Consider the following 25,159-nt stretch of genomic DNA (forward strand, 5'->3'; position numbering starts at 1 on the left):
AATAAAAGGAATCCAAATTGAAAAGAAGAAGTAAAACTATCACTGTTTGCAGATGACATGATACCATACATAGAGAATCCTAAAGATGCTACCAGAAAACTACTAGAGCTAATCAATGAATTCGGTAAAGTAGCAGGGTACAAAATTAATGCACAGAAATCTCTTGCATTCCTATACACTAATGATGAAAAATCTGAAAGTGAAATTAAGCAAACACTCCCATTTACCACTGCAACAGAAAGAATAAAATACCTAAGAATAAATCTACCTAAGGAGACAAAAGACCTGTATGCAGAAAACTATAAGACACTGATGAAAGAAATTAAAGATGATACAGATGGAGAGATATACGATGTCCTTGGATTGGAAGAATCAACATTGTGAAAATGACTATACTACCTAAAGCAATCTACAGATTCAATGCAATCTCTATCAAACTACCACTGGTATTTTTCACAGAACTAGAACAAAAAATTTCACAATTTGTATGGAAACACAAAAGACCCAAAATAGCCAAAGCAATCTTGAGAAAGAAAAACGGAGCTGGAGGAATCAGGCTCCCTGACTTCAGACTATACTACAAATATACAGTGATCAAGACAGTATGGTACTGGCACACACAGAAATATAGATTAATGGAACAGGATAGAAAGCCCAGAGATAAACCCATGCACATATGGTCACCTTATCTTTGATAAAGGAGGCAAGAATATACAATGGAGAAAAGACAGCCTCTTCAATAAGTGGTGCTGCTGAAACTGGACAGCTACATGTAAAAGAATGAAATTAGAACACTCCATAACACCATACACAAAAATAAACTCAAAATGGATTAAAAACCTAAATGTAAGGCCAGACACTATAAAACTCTTAGAGGAAAACATAGGCAGAACACTCTATGACATAAATCACAGCAAGATCCTTTTTGACCCACCTCCTAGAGAAATGAAAATAAAAACAAAAATAAACAAATGGGACATAATGAAATTTAAAAGCTTTTGCAGAGCAAAGGAAACCATAAGCAAGACGAAAAGACAACCCTCAGAATGGGAGAAAATATTTGCAAATGAAGCAACTGACAAAGGATTAACCTCCAAAATATACAAGCAGCTCATGCAGCTCAATATCAAGAAAAACAAACAACCCAATCCAAAAATGGGCAGAAGACCTAAATAGACATTTCTCCAAAGAAGATATACAGATTGCCAACAAACACATGAAAGAATGCTCAACATCACTAATCATTAGAGAAATGCAAATTAAAACTACAATGAGGTATCATCTCACACCAGTCAGAATGGCCATCATCAAAAAAATCTACAAACAATAATGCTGGAGAGGGTGTGGAGAAAAGGGAACCCTCTTGCACTGTTGGCGGGAATGTAAATTGTTACAGGCACTATGGAGAACAATATGGAGGTTCCTTAAAAAACTAAAAATAGAACTACCATACAACCCAGCAATCCCACTACTGGGCATATACCCTGAGAAAACCATAATTCAAAAAGAGTCATGTACCAAAATTTTCATTGCAGCTCCATTTACAATAGCCAGGACATGGAAGCAACCTAAGTGTCCACCGACAGATGAATGGATAAAGAAGATGTGGCACATATATACAATGGAATATTAGCCATAAAAAGAAACGAAATTGAGTTATTTGTAGTGAGGTGGATGGACCTAGAGTCTGTCATACAGAGTAAACTAAGCCAGAAAGAGAAAAACAAATACTGTATGCTAACACATATATATGGAATCTAAAAAAAAAAAAAAAGTTCTGAAAAACCTAGGGGCAGGGCAGGAATAAAGATGCAGAGGTAGAGAATGGACTTGAGGACATGGAGAGGGGGAAGGGTAACCTGGGACAAAGTGAGAGAGTGGCATGGCCATATATACACTACCAAATATGAAATAGATAGTTAGTGGGAAGCAGCCACATAGCACAGGGAGATCAGCTCGGTGCTTTGTGACCACCTAGAGGGGAGGGATGGGGAGGGTAGGAGGGAGACACAAGAGGGAGGGGATATGCAGATATATGTATATGTATAGCTGATTCACTTTGTTATAAAGCAGAAACTAACACACCATTGTAAAGCAATTATACTCCAATAAAGATGTTAAAAAAAAGAAATATTTAAAAAACTGATATAAAAAATTAATAAGTGGTTATGGCTAGTCACCCTCAAGCTCCTCAACAAACCTATAAAACAATTAATCTGAGCACTCCTCAAGATAGATGACAAAACCCTACTGTCCCAGCATGCCTTGCAGTGAGGATTCAGGAATGTGACCTGAGCTCCATCAATAAGAGGCAGGGCCAGAGGTCCTAGTGGTAGCACCCAGTGCTTAGCATCAGTGTTGTCTCCACTCCTCCAAGGCAGCTGTAGTGTGGAGCCATTCCACAGTGAAGCCTGGAGCATTATCACTGGCCTGGTGATCCCCAGGTCTCATTCTTTAGTGATCCCAGAGATTCTGTTAGCTACCTAATATTTAAAAATTTTGTTTGCCGCTTTGATGAACTAGAGTTGATTTCACTGTTTACAGATAAGAGCTCTGTCTCTAGAAAATGATGGTAATATAGGATACAGTGGTATCACATATAATGAATATCTATATTGGTATATGGAGGTCCCGGAAGGATTTTTGAGGATGTATCTAAGCTGAGATAGGAAGAATATGTAAATGTTAGCCAGTAAAAGTGTAGGGAGAAGAGTGTTCAGGCACGGCTTGGGGGAATTTACAAAAGTCTGGAAGCGAGCATGATTTGGGGAAATGGCAAGAGATGAAGCTAGACTAGAGATAATCATGGGCCAGATTTTGCAGAGCCTTGTGAACTATGTAAAGAAATTGATACCCATATCACCAAAACAGAGGGAATCACTGAAATACTTTATCCAGAAGAGTGACATGATCTGATTTGCCTTTTATTAAGACCACTCTAATTACATTGCGGACAATATGTAGGAATGGGAGATTTGGGCAAGATAAATTAGAGAGAGACCAAACAAATGAAGGTAGTTGATGTAGGGGGATGGGTTGCGGCTGGATATGATATTTAAGAGATATTCCAGAGGAAGACTGATCAAACTTTGTGATTGGTGAATGTATGGAGAAATAAAAGGCAGGACAAGGATTACGAGTAGGTTTCCGGCTTGAATTATGGTACAGTTCACTGGGATAGTGCAGTCTGTGTGTGATGTGTCAGCGATGCAGAGAGAATAAATTCTGATTGAGATATATGTTTATTAAAGAAAGAGATCACTGGGGGTTGTATACTTTGAAAGCTTTATAGGGAAGTGTGATGAGTTGGAATCTGAAGGATAGGCAGGGTGTGGAGAAGGCAGAGAAGATGGAGAGGACACTCCTGGTGAAGGGAACAGAGGGAGAGAAGGCAGTTTGGGAGGCACACGTTAGAAGGATTTTCTGTCTTCTGTACCACTTCTGCTAGATTTCATTTTCTCAGAAGGAGTCTCATCTTGAGTACAGCCATGTGCCACGTTGTGATACCTGTACACTGGCAGTCCACTGAAGAGAAATTCCAGGAATACCAGGACCCAGCTGCTCTTCTTCCTGTACACCTCCCATTACAGGGGGCCAAAGAAGAAGGCTTTGCGGTAGTCAGGTGCCAGAAAACTACACTACACTATACTACACTACTGCACAACATTATGCCCTGAGGGACAGGGCATTGACAAACCGCAGTTAATACTGAATATCACTTCCAGGGAGATTAAAGTCAATCTTACTGGTGCCCACAACTGCACCAAATGCCTTTCTTAGGTATTCCTGTGCTGCCTTTGGTATTCTGGGGCTGTAGCCACATTATTTAAAAACAGGAACTGATTTTAGTGATGTTTGCATTTTATTTCGCATCTTTGGTAGGCTTTATTTTTCAGCCTGCTTCCATCGTAGGAGGCAGCTGCTTGACGGCTATTTGTTTTAAAAATACAAATAATGGCAATTCACTATGGGAAGGCTTCAGACTCATGGATCGTGTGGATTCTCAAGTTACCTAATGTCAGAATGAAAACTAATTACTATCCGCTGAACCTCACTAGACCCCAAGGTCTTCAGGTATAAATGAAGCAAAATAAGCAAAAGTACTTTTTAGCTAAGTACTGTATGTAAGTATTAAGTAATACTTACCAATGCTGATTCTGAGGGAGTTTGATTTCATGTCTAATCTTCCAGCTTATACCTCCTACCTCAGGGTAACTTATTTCCTCTGTTCTCCGGTCCCTGTGAAGTTAGAGAACAGCTGGGTTATATACTCTCCACAGCTCCAAATGTAGACTTCTCTTTCAGGTCTAATTGTATCCTTTTGTCATTTCAATGTGATACACTGGACCACCAATGGATTGTTATTTTTTCTTTCATCCTCTCCTCTTATTCTCCACCTTAATTTTTTGCTATTTGGTAAAATCAAATCATCATGTTTGATTTCTGTGTTTTCCAAAGAAACTGTTTCATTTTGATATATTTTGGTACTTTTACCAAAATAATATTCCATGAGTTGAAACAGTAAATCAACTTTCTTCAAGCAGAGATTTCTAAATAAGAATTGATCCCACACTTCTTTGAAGAAACCATTTCTGAAGGTAAAATAAAAGCTACTTTTTCATCTTGGTATTAGGCAGACCATGAGGTCATCATGAGGCATTTGGATTATATTCTGAGAGCAATGAGAAGATATTAAAGGATTTTAAGCAGGGCAATGACTGAGGTGATCTAATATATGTTATTTGGGGGAAAATCACTCTCCCTGGTATTTGAAGAATAGATTATAAGTGTCTGGCATGGAAGTAGATAAAGCAGTAGTTCAGATGAGGTATGATGGTTCTTAAACTAGAGTGGGACAATGAAGATGGAAAAAAGTGAATGGATTTGAGACCTGTTTTGTAAGTAGGAATATAGGACTCATGTGATATGTCTAGGATGAAAGAAAATGGGGGTAATGGGGTATATCATTTATTTATTGCAAATATTGCAGCATAAAAATTACAGCATAAAAATTAACACCAAACCTCAGTGTCATACAACATTAAGGTAGATTTGCTGATATTGGCTGGACTTGCTCTTGTAACTGGCCTTTGCCTGCCTGTCAGCTGATCCAGGTCTCAGCTGAGATGCGTGGGGTAGCTTGGCTTTACTACACAGGCCTCCTCTCCAGTAGGGTGACCTGGGCATATTCTCCTGGCAATGACAGAGATGAAAGAGAGCAAGTAGAAACATGAAAAGTTGCCTAAGGCCAAGGCTCAGAACAAATACACTGTCAATTCTACCATCTTCCATTAGGTCAATCCAACAAGTCATGAGTCCAGTCCATGCATCAAGGGGTGTGAAAATAGCCTCTGCCTTTTTAGTCATTAGTGAGAACTGCAGTGTCACATGGCAAAGGCCACAGACATAGAAAAGGATGAAAAACCCGGGCAATTTTTGTAGCATGGCACATGGGAGAACCAAATTGGATTTCTAGGTTTTTGCTTGAGCAGCTGAATGAATAGTACACTATTCTTTAAGACTAAAGGAGGAAAGGTTGAGTGGGAATGGGTATATCAAGAATTCACAGTAAAATCTGAGATGCTATAAAACGTTCATCTTCTCCATGGGGCTTACTTGTCTATCCTTCTTCCCTCCTGTAGCACCCCCTGATCCTCCTTACCCTGAAGGAACTTGTTCAGTAGAAATAGGATTCAAACCAAAGCAGTCGGATTCTAAGGTCTGTACTGTTATAAGTATTACTTCCATCCACAAATGGAAGTTTCGGTAAATGTTATTTTCTTGATTTCATTACACGCTCAGTGATATTTTAGTGCTCCTTGTAGACAGATGCTCCTGGAAGCTTCTCAGCTGACTTGCCCCTACTGTGTGCCTTCAACCATTCCCCAACCATACTGTCAGAGTCATTCCTCTTAAAGGAAAATCAGATCATGTCCCTTCTATATTTGGCACCGTTGAAGAGGTCTGCATGACCACTGGATAAAGTCCAAGCACTTTAGCACAGCTATATAAGATCTCACACACCTGACCCCTGCCTACTTCTGTGTCAACATCTGCCACTCTCCCCTTTCATCTGTGCTCCAGCAGTACCAAGCTGTTCACTGCTTCTTGTCAACTGTTTCATGCTTCCCTTTCTTCACACAGGCTAGCTCCTTTACTTGGAACTCCCTTCTTTCCCTTGTCCACCTGGTAAATTCCCAGTTTCTATCACAACCCTGATAGAGCATTGCTTTTCTATGATGCCTCAGACAGGATGCTCTCTTTTGTACTTTTTCTGAAACTCACATATAAGTCTATTTTTGTATATATCACATCATGTCGTTTCATTTGTTAGCATGTCTGTCTTCCACTTTTGATTGTGGGCTTCTTGCTTATTGTAGATAGAATTAAATCACCCTAGCACAATGACATTTGGCTAAATCATTCAACACCTGTCAGGATGGAAACTGGCAACCACCATGCTGCTCCCCCAGGGTGAAAACCAATGGACTATCAAAAGCTCTGCACTTACTTCTCCTGTACCCCCAAAAATGACATGTGAGGCAACTCACCCTGCCCCTCTTTTCTCCTCCCCCATCACCAGAACTTAGTCGGCCCTTGCATCATTCAAAAAGGTCATAGAGAAGGAGGGATATATGTGTATACATCTTCCTGACCACGTACATTCTGCCTCTCTCTCTCCTACAGGGGATATCAGAGTGCCCTCTTGCTGGTGGGTCCTGCCCCTTACTCAGGAAATCCCCCTTGCTTTGCATATGCCTGTGTCAGTAATAATTTAAATTGCTTGTGGTCTCTGGTTTGAGTGTGGAGTATTTTGACATCTGATATCTTAAAAACTTAGGGTCTGGCAGCAGCCTACTGTGACACTTATGCATCATTATGCTCAGGGCATCAGTATAAGAACTCAGTAAAACCTGTTTCTTCAACCAAGTTAATAGAGGCCACTAGAAGAACTGCCTTAATGAACTGAACACAAGAATAATTTAAAAATTGTATTTATAAATGAGTGCTTAAGGATTTGGGTTTGTTTTCTTGAAAGAATTTGAAATATTTTACTTTTACTTGAAAATCTTGATTATACTCATTTTAATTAATCAGCTCTTGCTTCACAGGAAGAAAAAGGCACACAAAAGAAGGTTCTGGGCCAGCCTCATTGGATTATGGTGCCTCAGCTATTGAAGGCCTCAGTACACTTTTAAGTTCTCAGGTTCTGCCAGCTGGTATAAATGCAAAAAAAAAAAAGAAAAGGCAACTGAATCTTTTAGAATAGACTTTTTACCCCCCTCTCTGGGCCAGAGAACTGGTTTATTAGACAAAAGAACCTCACATGTGGATTAGGAAGACTTATCCTCTTAACTTCAGGCACATGGACATCAGAAAAAAGAGCTATTCTAATCGCATTAGGAATTCTGGCTGTGCTGATCCAGTTTATGGAATTAATGGATTGCTTATGAGTTATTCTCAGACAATGGGAGAATAGGTTTCCTAACAAGAGAAAGTTGTTAGGAATATTTGACCAAATGTCCACACTTAACTCTATTCCTTTACTTATCAGAGTGTATTATTTGTTTTTATGTTTGTTTCCCCACTTAGCATCTTGAGGACAGTGCCCCTGTTTATTTGTCACTTTGTCGTAAAGCCCAGCATTTAGTAAGTAGTAATTAAACATTTTATGCTATTGCATATGCTACTGTTTTATTAACATGAACTTCTGCTTGTTGATGTTAGTGTATAGAAATATATTTGATTTTTGTATATTGATCTTGTATCCTGCAATCTTTCTAAACTCATTAATAGTCCTAGTAGGTTTTTAAAATAAGCCATCATGTTTTCTACATAAAGATCATGTTGCTATGAATAAAGACAGTTTTACTTCTTCATTTCCAATCTAGATGCCTTTTATTTCTTTTATTGTCTTGCCTTATTGCAATGCTAGAACTTCAGGACAATGCTGAATAGAAGTGGCAAGAAAGGATATCCTTGTCTTGTTCCTGATCTTAAGGAGAAAGTATTGAGTCTTTTCACTACAAAGGATGATGTTAACTGTAGGCTTTTTCAGACATCCTTCATCAGGTTGAGAAAATTTCCTACTTGTTGAAGGCTTTAAATCAGGAATGGATGTTAGATTATGTCAAATGCTTTCTCTGTATCCATTAAGATGATCATATGGATATTGTTTATTAGTTTGTTAATATGGTGAATTACATTGATTTATTTAGAATATTAAACCAATTTTGCATTTTTGGGATAAACCAGAAACATATTTTATCAACTTTTAGATTCTATTTGCTAAAATTTTAAGAGTTTTTGCCTTTGTGTTCATGTAGGATATTGGTCTATAGTGTTTCTTTATTCTTTTTCTTGTAATGCTTTTGTCTGGCTTTGATATCAAGGTAATGATGGATTCAAAGTATAAACTGGAAATTGTTATCAGCTCTTAACTTTATTGGAAGACTTTGTACAGATTTACTATTATTTCTTCCTTAAGTGTTTGGTAGAGTTCACCAGTGAAGCCATTTGAGACTGGAGCTTTGTTTTTGTGAAAGAGTTTTAACTACAAATTCTATTTCTTTAGTTGATATATGACTCTAGGTTATCTATTTCATTTGAGATATTCATTTTATGAGATATGTTAATTTGTATCTTTTAAAAATATGTTCATTTCACCTAGGTTAGTGAATACAGTGGCATAAAGTTGTTCATAATAATTCCAAATTATCTCTTTAGTATCTATAGAATCTGTAGTTATGTTGCATCTCCCATTTCTAGTATTGTGTAATTGCACCTTTTTTCCTTTTTTTTTTTTTTACTGGTAGGTCTAGTTAGAGGTTTATCAGATTCATTGATCTTCTCAAAGAAATATCTTTTTATCTTCAACCTATTTGTGTCTTTATGTTTAAACTGCAGTTCTTGCTGGTCAACTATGACTTGGTCTTGCTCTTTTATCCAACCTGACAGTATGTGCCTTTTAATTGGGCTATGTAGACTATATACTTTAAAAAGAAATTGAAGTATAGTTGATTTACAATATTGTATTAGTTTGACGTTTATTTTTTTTTTGGCAGATTGTATTCCATTATAGGTATTCCAAGATATTGGATACAATTCCCTGTGCTATACAGTAAATCATTGTTGCTTATCTATTTTATGTATAGTAGTTTATACCTGCTAATCCTATACTCCTAATTTGTCCCTCCGCTCCCTCTCCACTTTGGTCACCATACATTTGTTTTCTATGTTTGTGAGTCTGTTTCTGTTTTGTATATAGATTCATTTGTATCATTTCTTTTAGATTCCATATATGTGATATCATATAGTATTTGGTAGACCATTTACATTTTTTTAAATTTAATTTATTTTTGGATGTGTTGGGTCTTCGTTGCTGCGTGTGGGTTTTCTCTAGTTGCGCCGAGTGGGGTCTATTCTTCGTTGTGGTACACGGGCTTCACATTGCGGTGGCTTCTCTTGTTGTGGAGCATGGGCTGTAGGTGCGCAGGCTTCAGTAGTTGTGGCACGCGGGTTCTAGAGTGCAGGCTCAGTAGTTATGGTGCATGGGCTTAGTTGCTCCGCGGCATGTGGGATCTTCCTGGACCAGGGCTCAAACCTGTGTCCCCTGCATTGGCAGGCATATTCTTAACCACTGTGCCAACAGGGAAGCCACCAGACCATTTACATTTAATGTAAATATTGATGTAGTTAAACGTGAGTCTATCATCTTGTTGTCTTTTGTTCGGCTCTTCTGTTCTTTGTTCTTTTTCTCCCTTTTTTCTGCCTTCTTTTGAATTAAATCAAGTTTTGTTGTTGTTAATCCCATCTAGTTTATGTTTCATATCTGACATTGTAGTTTTCATCTCTAGAATTTCTATTTGGTTCTTTTTTATATTTCCCATACCTTTGCTTAACTTTCTGTATGTTTTAATGTACCTGTCTGCTAATTACAACATATGTCTCAGTTCTGGGTTGGTGCCAATTGACTGATTTTTGTCTTAATTATGGGTTATATTTTTCTGCATCTTTGCATGCTTGGTAATTTTTGATTGGATGCCATTTTATTTTATTTTTCTCATTTCTTTTTCTGTGGTTGACTTCTACTTTCATGATGTTGTAGTCATAAAAGATGCTTGAAATAATTTATATACTCTGAAATTTGTTGAAGCTTGTTTTGTGCCCTAGTATGTGATCATTCCTAGAGAATGTTCCATGTGCATTTGAAAAGAATGTTTATTCTGCTTTTTTGGATGTAATGTCCTGAGAAATATCAATTATGTCTAACTGTTCTATTGTGTCATTTAGGATCTCTGTTGCCTCATTGATTTTCTGTCCATTGACGTGAGTGGGGTGTTAGAGACTCCTACTACTATTGTATTCCTATCAATTTCTCCCTTTATGTCTGTTAGTATTTGTTTTATGTATTTGGGTGCTCCTATATTGGGTGCATATATGTTGACCAGTGTAGTATCCTCTTCTTGTATTGATCCTTTTACCATTATATAGTGTCTTTCTTTATCTTGCTTTATGACTTTTGTTTTAATGTCTATTTCATCTGATACGAGTATTGTGACCCCCACTTTCTTGTCATTTCCGTTTGCATGAAATATCTTTTTCCATTCCCTTTATTTCAATCTATGTGTGTCCTTTGCCTTAAAGTGGGTCTCTTGTAGGTGACATATTGTAGGCTTACTTTTTAATTTCTTTATACAATCTGCCACTCTATGTCTTTTGATTGGAGCATTTAGTCCATTGACATTTAAGGTAATTATTGATGGATACGTATTTATTGCCATTTTAAACCTTGTTTTCCAGTTGATTTTGTATTTCTTCTTTGTTTCTTTTTGTTTTTCCTTTTGTGGTTTGATGATTTTCTCTTTTATTATGCTTGTGTTCTCTTCTTTTTGGTTTTTGTGAATCTATTGTATGTTTTTGATTTGTGGTCACCCTGTTTTTCAAGTATGTTAACCCATTACTATATCTACTTGTTTTAGACTAAAAGTCATATAGGCTGAAACGCATGCTAAAAAAAACCCCAAAAAACTACACTTTCTTACTCTCCTCCCCCTCATTTTATAATTTTGATTTCCTCTTTTACATCCTCATGTTTATCCTTTTCTGTTCATTTTGGTTATCATCACTTTCACAGAAATTTTTTTGATTAAAAAGAAAATCTGTATACTGGCTTATTTAAGTGATTTACTTTCCAGCTGTGATTTTCTCTTTCCTATAGATTCTTACTTCTTTTCTATTTTGAGAAGCTCTTTTAATATTTTTTTTAGGATAGGTTTAATATTGCTGTATTCCTTTAGTTTTTGCTTGTCTGAGAAATTCTTTATCTCTCCTTCTACTCTAAATGATAATCTTGCTAGGTAGAGTATCCTAGGTTGCAAATTTTTCCCTTTCAGGACTTTGAATATATCTTGCCACTCCCTTCTGTGGGTGCCAGACATTTTAAATTTTACTTCATTGCTTGCTAGGTTTATTTGTATTCCTTTAAATATTATTGAGCTTTATTCTGTGACTCATTGTTTTTGGAAACAGTTTGGTTTTTCAGTTTTGTTTAAAAGATTTGTTAGGTTGGATTGAAGCAGTGCTCAGTGTAAGACCAATTTTCCTCAACACTGTATTATGCAGTATTACTGTCTAATACCGAGTTCAAGACTCTTTTGATTATTTTACCAAATTCTCCATGAATCATGAGACTTTCTAGTTTGGGTGCTGGGAATAGGTACTATATTCTCATCTCTGTGTGGGTGACTAGCACTGTGACCTCTAATCCACTCAGGTGATTCTTTTGGCCTTGGGTAATCTCCTCACACAGAAGCACTAATAAGTATTTCAGTTGAATATTCAAGGGGGACACTCTGCAGAGCTTCAGAATTCTCTCTCTGTAGACTTCCTCTTTTACAGGACTCCTTTGTATGAACTCTAGTCACCTTGTTTTCCTCAATTCTCAGCTCCATCTCCTTAACTTGGAATCTTCTAGGCTCTATCTAGATTCACTTTCTGGGCATCACAGCCTAGAATCCTTTCATAGCATTAAGCTGGTGCAGTTAGATGGTTTACCTTGTCTAGTGGCCACTGTTTTTTTTATTGATGATGTCCCATATCATGAACAGTGTTGTTTCTTTTAAAAATTATTTCAGATAGGAGGGTTACTCTGGTCCTTAGTACTTAATTTTGTTTGGGAGCTAAAGTTCACTGATTGATAAATATACATTTTTTTTTGAAATAAATTTCAGAGAACTGCCTGAGTGACATACAGAACAGTGGCAGGGAGTTTTGTTGTGCATTTTTAGAAGTGAGAAAATGAGATTATGGAGTTTCATGACTGAAGGCATTACATATGATATGGTGGTATTGGAAGTCAAATAATGCAGGAGGCAAGAAACTTAAGAAAGACTTTTCTGTTAAGACTTATAAGATACAAATAGTGTCATGTACTGTGGTATATATGGCAGTGAATAAAATGACAAAGTCCCTTCCTTCATTAAACTTCATCCCAGTTTGTATGAGATCAAGTTTTGAGTACCTAATGTAGTATTTTTATATTCACTTAATTGAGATGCTTTATTTAATTACGGTAGATGATGTAATCCAAAAAATACACAACATATGATATGTTACCTCGTAGCCTTATACTTCCTTTGTTATAGCACTTGTTACATTATAATTGGCAATTTATTCATCTCTTCCTCTAACCAGTCTGTGAGCATCTCTATATCAGGACTAGGGTGTTTTATTTAGTCTTTTAACCCCATTGTGTACATAATGCAGAGCACATAGCAGGTACTAATGAGTGAATAAATGAATGGATAAATGAACAGTGCAAATTTTCTGTACTAGGGTTGATTGTCAAGGGAGTTATTTTGGATAAATGGGCCTTCTGACCGCTGCCCTAATACCCATCAGTCAAAATGGCCAACACATTTATTCTCAAGCACAACTGAGGTTGGTATGTAATAATAATAATAGGTTAAGTGCTCAGTACATTTTTTCTAAAGTTTTAATACTAATCTTCTATGACAACTTCAAGTTGTTTTGCCTTCAAATTTAAACAAATGAGCAGCAGTACTCCCTAAATTCAAAAAAGTGAGAAGCTAGTCATGTATCCACTTGAGTATTACTCAGTACTTACTTCACAATATGACAAATGCAGTTCTGTGATCGTCAACATAAAAAGAAAAAAAAAAAAAAGAGGCAGCAGACAATTGTGGCTCATGTCCACAGCAGCAGGATCTTTGTATGTGTCTCTAGGATCTAGAACAATGCCTAGAAATGAATGAAGAGATGAATGAACAACATCTTATCCTTCTCAAGGCTAATTCACTATCAGCAAAATGACTCTGGGAGCATAGCTGAAAAAAAGAAATAGGTGACTTCATTTTCAAATTTCTATATCTGATGAGGATGGCACTATTATGGTTTATGAAGAGAATTTCCATTTCTCAAAGGGTTTCTTCTAAAGCTGCCTCTTCAAAAAAGCAGATATTTTCTAATCAAATGGCCTTGGCCCACTGCAGAAAATGAGCGAGCAGATTGCTTTTCAGAATATTTGTGGAATATAAGGCTTTAGCTTTATATTCAAGTTATTCAAGCCATGATTCAATACCCTGAATTCCAATCAAGTTTGTAAAATGAGATGTCAGATTGAAAACCTCTGTCAGGTTTTAACTTGCTTCTCAGAAGATATTTCTACGTAATCAGCAGGACAGTAAAAGGGCACACAGGGGAAGAGAAGAAAAAAAGCCATGCACAAAGATAATGTGGTAAAGTTGTGCATAAGTTATAGGGCTTTAATGATATTTTATAATTAAAAATTTGGCCAAACATTTGATAAGACATCAAATATAATTATGAAAAGGTGAAATATCAGAAAAGAATCCACTGAAGATGCCCAAATCAGACTTGTTGAGTTATTTATTTCCAAACTCTGCTTATCTCGCATACCAAAAAAAAAAAAAAAGCTGAGTGGGAAAAAAAGGAGATTAGTAGATTCTAATTGCTTACCATGCAAGCTCTGTCGATTAGTTTGCAACTGCTGATAACGGCACAAAAATGTGCACTAGAGCTGTGAGATATTCCATGAGACTGCTACAATGTCTTTTCCTGGCATTAATCGTAAATGCAGAAATTCACATTCAATCAGATTTGCAAGTAATTTTTTCCCACATAAATTCCTCATAATCATTCTTTAGCTAAGTTAATCATGTCTGTCCAGGTTGTGTGCAGTTGAGGCAATTATTCAAAGAATCTTGGTCTTATAAAATTACTTTGACCTGTAATGTTCATATTTCTGAATTAACACTTTCAATTTTTGCCTGAATTATCTACTGTTGAGTCAAATTTCTGTTTTATTTTTTTTGCATGAGGACACATTTTTGAGTGCCTAATGTATTATTTTTGCATTCATTAATTAGAGATGTTATATTTAATTAGGAATTTCTTTTAACAACTGGATTTAGAAAGGTTCCAACCACACTGAAATTAAATTTTAACTGTTACATTCAAAAGATCTATCTTAGATTATTATGGTAGTGATGCTCCTAACTAGAAGATTCTGGGTTTGAAAGAATCAGTAAAGTTAACATTTGAAAGAGAGTAAAAGAAGAAATGGGGCACCATTTCTTCTCTGAAGGGCATTAAGTGATTTTCTCTATTTTGGAATGGGTGGCAACTACTCCAACCAATCATTGGACCACTGGACCCTTTCAGAGGTTCTTGGAAGAGAAGAGGTGAAGAGAAAAGGGAGGGACTAGGTGTTCCTTCTTCCTTTCTCCTCCATATCCAAACTTGGAATAAGTGAAAAACATTAGCTGTATTTACAGAAACAAATAGCTTTATTAGTCATTATTGAATTAACCAATAAGATCAGTATAGTAAAGCTATAATAAATTCAATAAACATTTCAGTCATCTAATGACTTGTCATATTTTATTTGACTAAACTAACTCTTAGAATCCAAGACACTAGTCTTTAAAAAGCTTAGAGAATATCTAGTACAAGCTTCCCATTTTACATGTTAGGAAATTAAAACTCAAAAAGATCAATTACCTAACCTATTAGTAAAAGCCCAAGAATTCATTGTTTTTATTCTCAATTAGGTCAGAATTGAAATGGCCTTGGTATAGGATATAGCAACTAGATTTGAGATATTTAAAGCACATTTTTTTTTACATATCTATTTGTCTTAGTCTTTTCTCCCCACCAGAGAATGTTTACTTCCAACAGCCCATGTATGGCCCAAATGGATACCAGATAGTACTTCTCTACATCACTTTTAATTATCATGGGTGGAGGGTCCAGATCTTGTCTCCCTATTAGGCTATACCCAGTATGAATGATGAGACTAAGTTCCCAGGCAAAGTTTACTTCTTGCCATGAAAAACAATTTTCATGAACCCAGATTTTAGGATTCAGTCAAGCCAATTAGAATTAGACTATAATCATGCTAGATTAAACTAATCATTCTAATTAAAATCATGCTAGATAAAAGATAAGGCAGCATTTACCAAACCTACATAGTCATAAGAATCACCTGGAGTACTGGTTAGAAATACAGATTCTCTCTCTGCAGATTCAGACTCATTAGGTCTGATGTGATAGATTAGGCAACGTTGGAAAACACTAAAATAGGGTCTGTGGGCTAGCACAGGCAAGGCAGGTACAATAGAGCTTAGATGGCTGTACCAGGGGAGAAAAAACTTAAGAGGAAGATCAGAGATAGTTCAGACATAGAGGCAGATGTCTTTGGTCATATTAGTTAGAGTGTGCTTAAAAGTTGAGGTCATTGAGTGACATTAGTGGCTCTGAGGAAAGGCTGAATGCTCTAGAATTACCTAGCTGATGCTTCCTCTAGAACTGCATAATTAGTTGAAGTTGATTTTGTTATGTTAAATTAAAAGACTCCATGGTTCTTGATATCCCCAGTGTCTGGCATCACTGTCACTTGATAAAGATTGCTGAAATTAAAACAAAATAGATTCCATAGGGATATGAAGAAAATTTATACAGAGGAATTCTTTCCATTAAAGATGATTTTAAAATCTGCCTTTTTAAAATCATTGGCTGAGATTGTAAATGTACAAATATCTCTTTAACAATGGTGGGACAACTTCATTCTCCTGAGTGCTCTAGCCTTTGAATCTTCTGGAAAAGCAATGGAAAGGTGTTTATGCCCTCAGATGACCTGGAGAGCTGTTCAATTCTGGCTTAATTCTCATCAACACCACATGGCTTATCCTCTAAGAACTTTTCTTTCCTGGTGGAAAGGATCTTGTAAATTATTTTTCCTCTTTGTGCCTGTTTTCTCATTCTAATATACCAATAATAACTACCTCAACAAGTTCTTGTGAGAAGAAAATGAATTGTTAATGTAATGTGCTCAGAAGAGTGCCTGGCAACAAGTGCTTAACAAATATGAGTTATTATTATTATTGTCACTTCAGAAGGAGAGTAGTTATGATGCTGGGGGTAGAAAGAAAAGAATCATTGAACTATGTGGAAGATTGAGGACAATGATTACCCCAATTTTTCTCCCTTTTCCATGCCCTCTGCAACGTGTCTTTGCAACTCCTCCTATCAAGAGATGGAATCTATTTCCCCACTCCTTGGGTCTGGGCTGATCTGTGACTTCCTTAGACCAACAGAATGCAGTAGAAGGGAAGGTATGCCAGTTCCAGGCCTAGCCCTCTAGAAGCATTGTGCAATTCCACTCTGTGTCTTGGGCCTTTGCTCTGCCATGAGAAAAAGCCCAGGCTAGCCTGCTGGAAGGTGAGAGGCTGCATGAAATGAAGATAAGTCATCTCAGCTGAGGCCATTCTAGATCAGGTAAGATCAGAAAAACTGTCCTTTTGAGCCCAGTTGAAATTATTGAACTGCAGAATTGTGAGCTAAATAAACGGTTGTCGTTTTAAGCTTTTAGATTTTGAGGGTGGTTGTTTAATGCAAAAATAACTACTTGATATCTTGTAATTAAAGATGAGGGACAGATGTCAAGTGATAAATGTTGGCTTATTTGCTACTCTAAGCCAACTACTAGCAGCTGGTTAATACTATAAACCATATTATCATAGAATTTTAAACTTGGTATAGACTTTAAGATATCTTGGTATAAACTCCTTAGTTTACAAATGAAGAAACTGGAACTCAAAGAGGTAAAGTGATTTGTAAAATGTCATTCATATAAGTAATTGTAAAGCTACATTTGCAAAATGCTAGGAGAATAAAAAGGAATGAGGACAAATGCATATTGATTTTGGAAGCAAAGTAAAGGAAAGTGCTCAGGAACTTCTTATGAAAGAGAAGAGAATGTGACCATGGAAAGCTTAGGAGAGCAGTTCTGCATGACTGAGGTATTTTGCATCATTACCAGTAGATATGTGCCTATCAAGTCTCTCCACCCAAATAGTCTCAATGTTGGATGAGAATTAACTCACCCTCTAAGCATCTGTGGGCATAACCAGAGGCTACTGGCTTGGAGGATTAAATTTCCTTTAAGTTTGTAAAATATTCATATACCCTATCACATAGTATAGATTATTTATTTATATTTTTCTCCTCCAAAATTTCATGACAAACTGACTCTGCAGAAAGATGAGTCCTATTTGTCTTTGGTTATGCCCTGGAATATGACCTCTCCTGTTGGAAAAGCACATTATTTTAAGGTGGTCAAGCAAAAAAAAAATTCTATATACTGTTGATACAGTAAAGGATAAAAATTCACAAGGCCTCTGGTTCTCTCTTTGGGGTACCTCATTGTTAAGTCCTATTTCACCCCTCTATAAATATTTATTGAGGACCTTCTATGTTCCAGATACTGTTTTAGGTCTTGGAGATTTTTTAAAACAAAGATATACTATTCCAATTGTGACTCAAGCCAAAAACATTAGCTTTCTTATAGCATAACCAGGGACACAAGAGGCATCACCATAGAAGGTGCAAAAGAAGAAGCTCTCGTGATAGATCTCATGATCTATCCAAAGGTAGCCAAAAGCAAGAAAGACTTGGACAAACCAACCCTGAGAACTGGCAATGAAACCAGCTGTGAATGCAGTGCAACCCATCCACTTGCTCTTGGCCTCCACCCCACCTCCCTGACAGGTGGCTGCCTGCAGTTGCAGGTATGACAACCTGCATGCCCTGGCAGGAGGAAAGCCAAACTCTCAGGGCACAGAACTAGACAAAGAAGAAAGCAATAGCTGTCCCTGGGAGGGAAAGTATCAATAATCAGTCCCTCAGAACCAAATTCACATGAGTAAAAATCCAAATAACTAATTTCTACAAATGTTTTTCACTTGTTAATCGAAATTTGGAAAAGATAAGAGAAAGAGACATTTACCACCCTCATTTGATTGGACCCTGCAGATACAAACCTGGGAGGCTGACTTTGGTAAGAATTTTTACATTCGGCCAGCTTTGTCAGGGGTCCTGGATTTCAGCTACAGTCTCCAGAGTAAGTGGGGTGTCCCAGCTAGCCCATTCTCATTGCCAGAAGTCTAGGGGAGGAAAAAGGTCTTTTCCTCTATCCACTTTAAGTTCCTTGGCTGGGGCCCTGATAATCGGGCCAAAGACAGATTAACAAGTGAAAAACAAAGAGAAGTTTATCAATATGCACAGTGCATGTACACATGAGAGTACCCAAAGATGAGCAACCCAAAATGTGGTTAGAATCTGGGTTTTTATACCATCTTAGGTAAGATAAAGGGATAAAGGGCTTCTGAGAGAGGTTAGTTAGGGGAAGGCGGCCAGAAAAATATGGTAAACAAGAGTTGTTTAATAAAGTTTGTTAACCAGTTTTTTTTTGGTGCCTTCTCCATTCACAAGAGTTAAAAGAGTCCTCCTCTTTCTAGTATAGGAAAATAAGACATCTTATTTACAAATGTAAGTTTCCTTCATAAATGTAAATTTGCTTTACAAAAGGGAATCTTGTGCCCTGGTTTTAGAGCTTTTCCTGGGTGTTCAGGTTCTACTGGCCTTTAGCTCAAAGAAGCATATTTTGGGGTGATTATTCTGGCATCATTCAAGATAGAGTAGCAATAAACCAAAACCTCCTGCTGTCAAGGGGTATATTAATTTCCTGCTGTTAATTACCACACACTTAGTGACTAAAACAACACAAACTTATTATCTTATCTTTCTGGAGGTCAGAAGTCTAAATTGGTTTTACAGAGTCGCTTTCCTTCTGAAGCCTCTAGGAGAGAATGTTTCCTTGACTTTTCCAGCTTTCATTTTTATTTATTTATTTATTGACTCTAACCAAGTTGTAGATTCTACTTCAATATTTCTTTTTAAAAATTTTTTATTGGAGTATAGTTGATTTACAGTGTTGTGTTAGTTTCAGGTGTAGAGCAAAGTGAATCATTTATACATATAACCACTCTTTTTTAGATTCTTTTCTCATATAGGCCATTACAGAGTATTGAGTAGAGTTCCCTGTGCTATACAGTAGATCCTTATTAGTTATCTATTTTATATATAGTAGTGCGTATATGTCAATCCCAATCTCCCAATTTGTTGCTCTCCGCCCTTACCCCCGGTAACCATAAGTTTCTATTCTACATCTGTAACTCTATTTCTGTTTTGTAAATAAGTTCATTTGTACCCTTTTTTAAGATTCCATATAGAAGTGATATCATGTGATATTTGTCTTTCTCTGTCTGACTTACTTCACTCAGTATGACAATCTCTAGGTCCATCTATGTTGCTGCAAATGGCATTACTTTGTTCTTTTTTATGATCGAGTAATATTACATTGTATATATGTACCACATCTTCTTTATCCATTTATCTACTGATGGATATTTAGGTTACTTCCATGTCCTGGCTATTGTCAATAGTGCTGCAATGAACACTGGGGAGCATGAATCTTTTTGAATTATGGTTTTCTCCAGATATATGCTCAGGAGTGGGATTGCTGGATCATATGGTAGCTCTATTTTTAGTTTTATAAGGAACCTCCATACTGTTCTCCAGAAAGGCTGTACAAATTTACATTCCCACCAACATTCCCTTTTCTCCACACCCTTTCCAGCATTTATGTTTGTAGATTTTTCTGATAATGGCCATTCTGGCTGGTGTGAGGTGATACCTCATTGTAGTTTTGTTTTGCATTTCTCTAATAATTAGTGATGTTGAGCATCTTTTCATGTGTTCTTTGACAATCTGTATGTCTTCTTCGGAAAAATGTCTATCTAGAACTTCTGCCCATTTTTTAATTGCATTGTCTGCTTTTTTCTGATATTGAGCTGCATGAGCTGTTTGTATATTTTGGGGATTAATCCCTTGTTGGTTGCTTCATTTGCAAATATTTTCTCCCATTCTGAGGGTTGGCTTTTCATTTTGTTTATGGTTTCCTTTGCTGTGCAAAAGCTTTTAAGTTTAATTAGGTCCCATTTGTTTATTTTTGTTTTTATTGTCATTACTCTAGGAGGTGGATCAAAAAAGATCTTGCTGCGATTTATGTCAAAGGGTGTTCTGCGTATGTTTTCCTCTAAGAGTTTTACATTTAGGTCTTTAGTCCATTTTGAGTTTATTTTTGTGTATGGTGTTACAGAGTGTTCTAATTTGATTTGTTTATATTCAGCTATCCAGTTTTCCCAGCACCACTTATTGAAGAAACTTTCTTTTCTCCATTGTATAGTCTTGCCCCCTTTGTCATAGATTAGGTGACCACAGGTGTGTGTGTTTATCTCTGGACTTTCTATCCTGTTCCATTGGTCAATATTTCTGTTTTTGTGCCAGTATTATACTTTTTTGATGACTGTAGCTTTGTAGTATAGTCTGAAGTCAGGGAGCCTGATTCCTTCATCTCCCTTTTTCTTTCTCTAGATTGCTTTGGTTACTAGGGGTCTTTTGTGTTTCCATACAAATTGTAAAAGTTTTTGTTCTAATTCTGTGAAAAATGCCATTGCTAATTTGATAGGGATTGCATTGAATCTGTAGATTGCTTTGGGTAGTCATTTTCACAATATTGATTCTTCCAATCCAAGAACATGGTATATCTCCCCATCTGTTTGTGTCACCTTTTATTTCTTTCATCAGTATCTTATAGTTTTCTGAGTACAGGTCTTTCACCTCCTTCAGTAGGTTTATTCCTAGGCATTTTACTCTTTTTGATGTGATGGTAAATGGGATTGTTTCCTTAATTTCTCTTTCTGATCTTTCATTCTTAGTGTACAAGAATGTAAGAGATTTCTGTGTTAATTTTGTATCCTGCAACTTTACCAAATACATTGATGAGCTCTAGTAGTTTTCTGATAGCATCTTTAGGATTTTCTATGTATAGTGTCATGTCATCTGCAAACAGTGACAGTTTTACTTCTTTTCCAATTTGGATTCCTTTTATTTCTTTTTCTTCTCTGAAAGTTATTCTGGGACTGTTCAAGATGATAGAGCAGCAATAAACCAGAAACTTCTGCTCTCAAGGAGCATATTAATTTCCTGCTGTTAATTACCACATACTTAGTGACTAAAGAACACAAACTTATTGTCTTATGTTTCTGGAGGTCAGAAGTCTAAACTAGTTTCACAGAGTTGCTTTTCTTCTGAAGCCTCTAGCAGAGAATGTTTCCTTGACCTTTCCAGCTTTTAGAGGCCACCTATATTCATTGGCATGTGGCTTCTTCCTGTATCTTGAAGCCAGCAGCACAGCATTTTCTCTGTCTTCTGCTTCCATGTTCACATCTCTCTCTGCCTCTGATTTTCCTATCTTCTTTTATAAGGACCTTTGTGATTATATTGGGTTTACACAGATGATCCAGATAATCCAGGGTAATCCCTCTATCCCAAGATCCTTATTTCAATCACATTTGCAAAGTATATATATATATTTATCATATAAGGCATTATAATCTCAGGCTTTGGCATTAGGACATGAACTTATCTGGGGGCCTGTTATTCAACCTAACACAAGAAGTCACATTTTAATAAAGTTCACCTTTATAGAATAAAGTCCACGTTCTTGAATGTGTGTCAGATAAATTTTTATGATGTTCAGGAAGGATACAAGATGGCAAAGTAGAAGGACTTGAGCTTACCTCCTCTCATGAAAATACTTAAATAACAAATAACAGCTGAACAACCATCAACAAAAAAGACTGGAACCTATGAAAAAAGATAATCTACATCCAAAGACAAAGAAGAAGTCACAATGAGATGGTAAGAGGGGCGCTTCTGTGATGTAATCAAATCCCATACCTGCTGGGTGGGCGACCCACAAAGTGGAAAAGAATTATATTGTGGAGCTTCTCACACAGGAGTGAGAGTTCTGAGCCCCACGTCAGGCTCCCCAGCTGGGGGCCTGATATTGGGAGGAGGAGCCCCCAGAGCATTTGGCTTTGAAGGCCAGCAGGGCTTGAGTACAGAAGCTCCACAGGACTGGGGGAAACAGAGACCTCACACTTGGAGGGTGCACACAAGGTTTCATGTGCACTGGGACCTATGGCAAAGTAGTGACTCCATAGGAGCCTGGGCCAGACTTACCTCTGGGTCTTGGAGAGTCTCCTGGGGAGGTGAAGGTCAGCTCTGACTCACTGTTGGGGCAAGGACACTGGTGGTGGAGTCCCCCGGGAATATTCATCAGCATGAGCTCTCCTGGAGGTTGCCATTTTGGCACTGAGACCTGGCCCTACCCAACTGCCTGCAGGTTCCAGTGCTGGGATGCCTCAGGCCAAACAACAAATAGGGTGGGAACACAGCCCCACCCATCAGCAGACAGGCTGTCTAATGTGTCCTGAGCCTACAGCAGCCTCTAAACACACCCCCTGACACAGCCCTGCCCACCAGAGAGACAAGACCCAGCTCTACCCACCAGTGAGCAGGCACCAGTCCCTCCCACCGGGAAGCCTGCACAAGCCCCTGGACCAACCTCACCCACCAGAGGGCAGACAGCAAAAGCAATCCTACAGCCTGTGGAACAGAGACCACAAAGACAGAAAGTTAGACAAAATGAGACGGCACAGAAATATGTTCCAGATGTAGGAACAAGATAAAACCCCAGAAGAACAACTAAGTGAAGTGGAGGTAGGCAATTCACTTGAAAAAGAATTCAGAGTAATGATAGTAAAGATGATCCAAGATCTCGGAAAAAGAATGGAGGCACAGACCTAGAAGATACAAAAAGATGTTTACTGAAGAGCTAGAAGACTTACAGAACAAACAAACAGAGATGAACAATACAGTAACTGAAATGAAAAATACACTAGAAGGAATCAATAGCAGAATAAACAAGGCAGAACAAATAAGTGAGCTGGAAGACAGACTGGTGGAAATCACTGCTGCAGAACAAAGGGGAAAAAAAAATGAAAGTTTTACGATGTTCTTCCCAGCAGTATCTCCCCGCCTCAAATACATAGCTCAGCAATCCTGATCTGCTTCTATTACCCTTCCCTCAAGAACACATCTGCTATATCTTACTGTGATTTGCCTCTGTCTACACTACCCTAGCCCTCCCATACCCTGTCCCTACATCCATTAACCCTCTGCCTGGCAAAACCCTCATCCAATACATCACCTTACCAGTGAAATGGTGCCCCTTCCATTTACTAGCAAAAGACCTTTGCCTGCCTCTACTGTGGATTTGATCACACTATATTAGAACTATCTGTTTATGTGTTGTTTGCCTTGTTCCATTAGTTGAAAGCGCCTTGAGAGTAGGGAGTGTAGCATTCATTTTTTCTAGCCTCATCACTCAGCATAGTACTTGGCACACAATAAGAGCTTAAGAAATGTCAAATAAATGAGTATCACTGAAATTGTGTAACTATAATAATTATGAGAGGAAGGAGGGAGGGAAAAATTGAAGGAGTTTTTATCTTGAGTTGTTAAGAAAGTTTGGTAAAGAGCAGCTTTCTTTGCTGAGCCTAGAAAAGGAATAGCAGACAGGGGAAAGATGAGATATACATGACTCACAGGCAGTGATGATAATAAGAGCCGGAGGCACTGAAGCTTCAGGGCTGCTCCTCTCGGTTGGGGTGCTTTTGATGTGTGCCTGCTTTGATCTCTGCTGTGCAGCTATGGCCCAGGATGTTCTGGAATGAAGAAAAACTACTTACTGTTTCCTGTTTCCAAGATCCAGAGTGTGTTAGAAAATAAGCACTTGGGGAAGGGGTTGGTTTTTCCGGTGACAAAATAAAATCATTTCCCAAAGGTAAACGGTCTCTCCCACATGGTTGAGAGCTGAAGCAGATGAAAAGAGGATGCACAGAGAGGACATTGCAGTGTGCAGAAGAGAAAAGCTGAATGCAACATAAAAGCAGAGACAAGATAAAATAGAAAAATGCAAAAGGGCAGCAGCACATGGGTGAGGTCAGCTAAGCTGTACTAGTAATGGACACAATGGGACACTGGACCACACATGGACAGATTTTGCCAGCCTCTTGGAAAACACATGCATGGGAACACAGGTAATGACATTCCAGCACCTTATACTAAGGAAAAGGACAACACAGCTAGCAGATCATGACTGAGGGCAAAGAGACACAGACATACACTGCTACCTCTTTGTGTATGGGAGGCCAAATAGAACTCCCATTTGTGTAGTTTATTTTTAGAAGCATAACTTCTGTTATGAATTATGCCCAAGTTAAATCATCCTTATTAAATTTGTCTGAGATGTGGATTCAGTTATTCTCAAAAACTGATTTTTGAAATAGAGCTTCCATTTTAGAAACTTTCTAAATTTGTATAATAGTCAGATTCTATTCACCATCTCAAACTAACATAGTGTAAATGTTCGGCAACTTTAATCTCCTCAGATTGGTAGAGAGAGAAAGGAGATATTATGAACTCTCAAAAAAAAAAAAAAAAAAAAGAACAAAAAAAAGGAGCAGGTGCAATAAAGTCTGATCTAAGTATTGTTAGAAGGAAAATCAAGCCTTATAATGCCACACATATTAAACAGTTTAGAGATTAAAAATACCTAAGCAAATATCTGATGGATTTGATTAAAAAAGGAAGCAATTTCCAGAATATGTGTATTTTAGGGTTAATTGTCAGAGCCCCCAAATCCGGGTATTCGATGAGATACATCAGTGGAGGTCAAAGTCATTAAAGTTCTTCTACAAAGGCCTAAATTACATGATTTAACACACCAGACAGCAGAGACCTTTTCTGTTTTATTCCCCACTAGAAGAGTTCCAGCACACTGTGGATACTCAACAAACAGTTG

At 37.4% G+C, this 25,159-nt stretch overlaps 1 long non-coding RNA gene across 1 annotated transcript in view; it reads left to right on the forward strand.

The window, feature by feature from the left end:
* Nucleotides 1-25,159, forward strand: part of LOC113624349 (uncharacterized) — a 187,087-nt gene that overhangs the window by 141,444 nt on the left and 20,484 nt on the right. The window lies entirely within an intron of this gene.

The sequence above is a fragment of the Aethalodelphis obliquidens genome, unplaced genomic scaffold, assembly GCF_003676395.1.
Source record: "Aethalodelphis obliquidens isolate GAN/ISIS:26980383/991018 unplaced genomic scaffold, ASM367639v1 scaffold13, whole genome shotgun sequence".
Classification (NCBI taxonomy): Eukaryota; Metazoa; Chordata; class Mammalia; order Artiodactyla; family Delphinidae; genus Aethalodelphis; species Aethalodelphis obliquidens.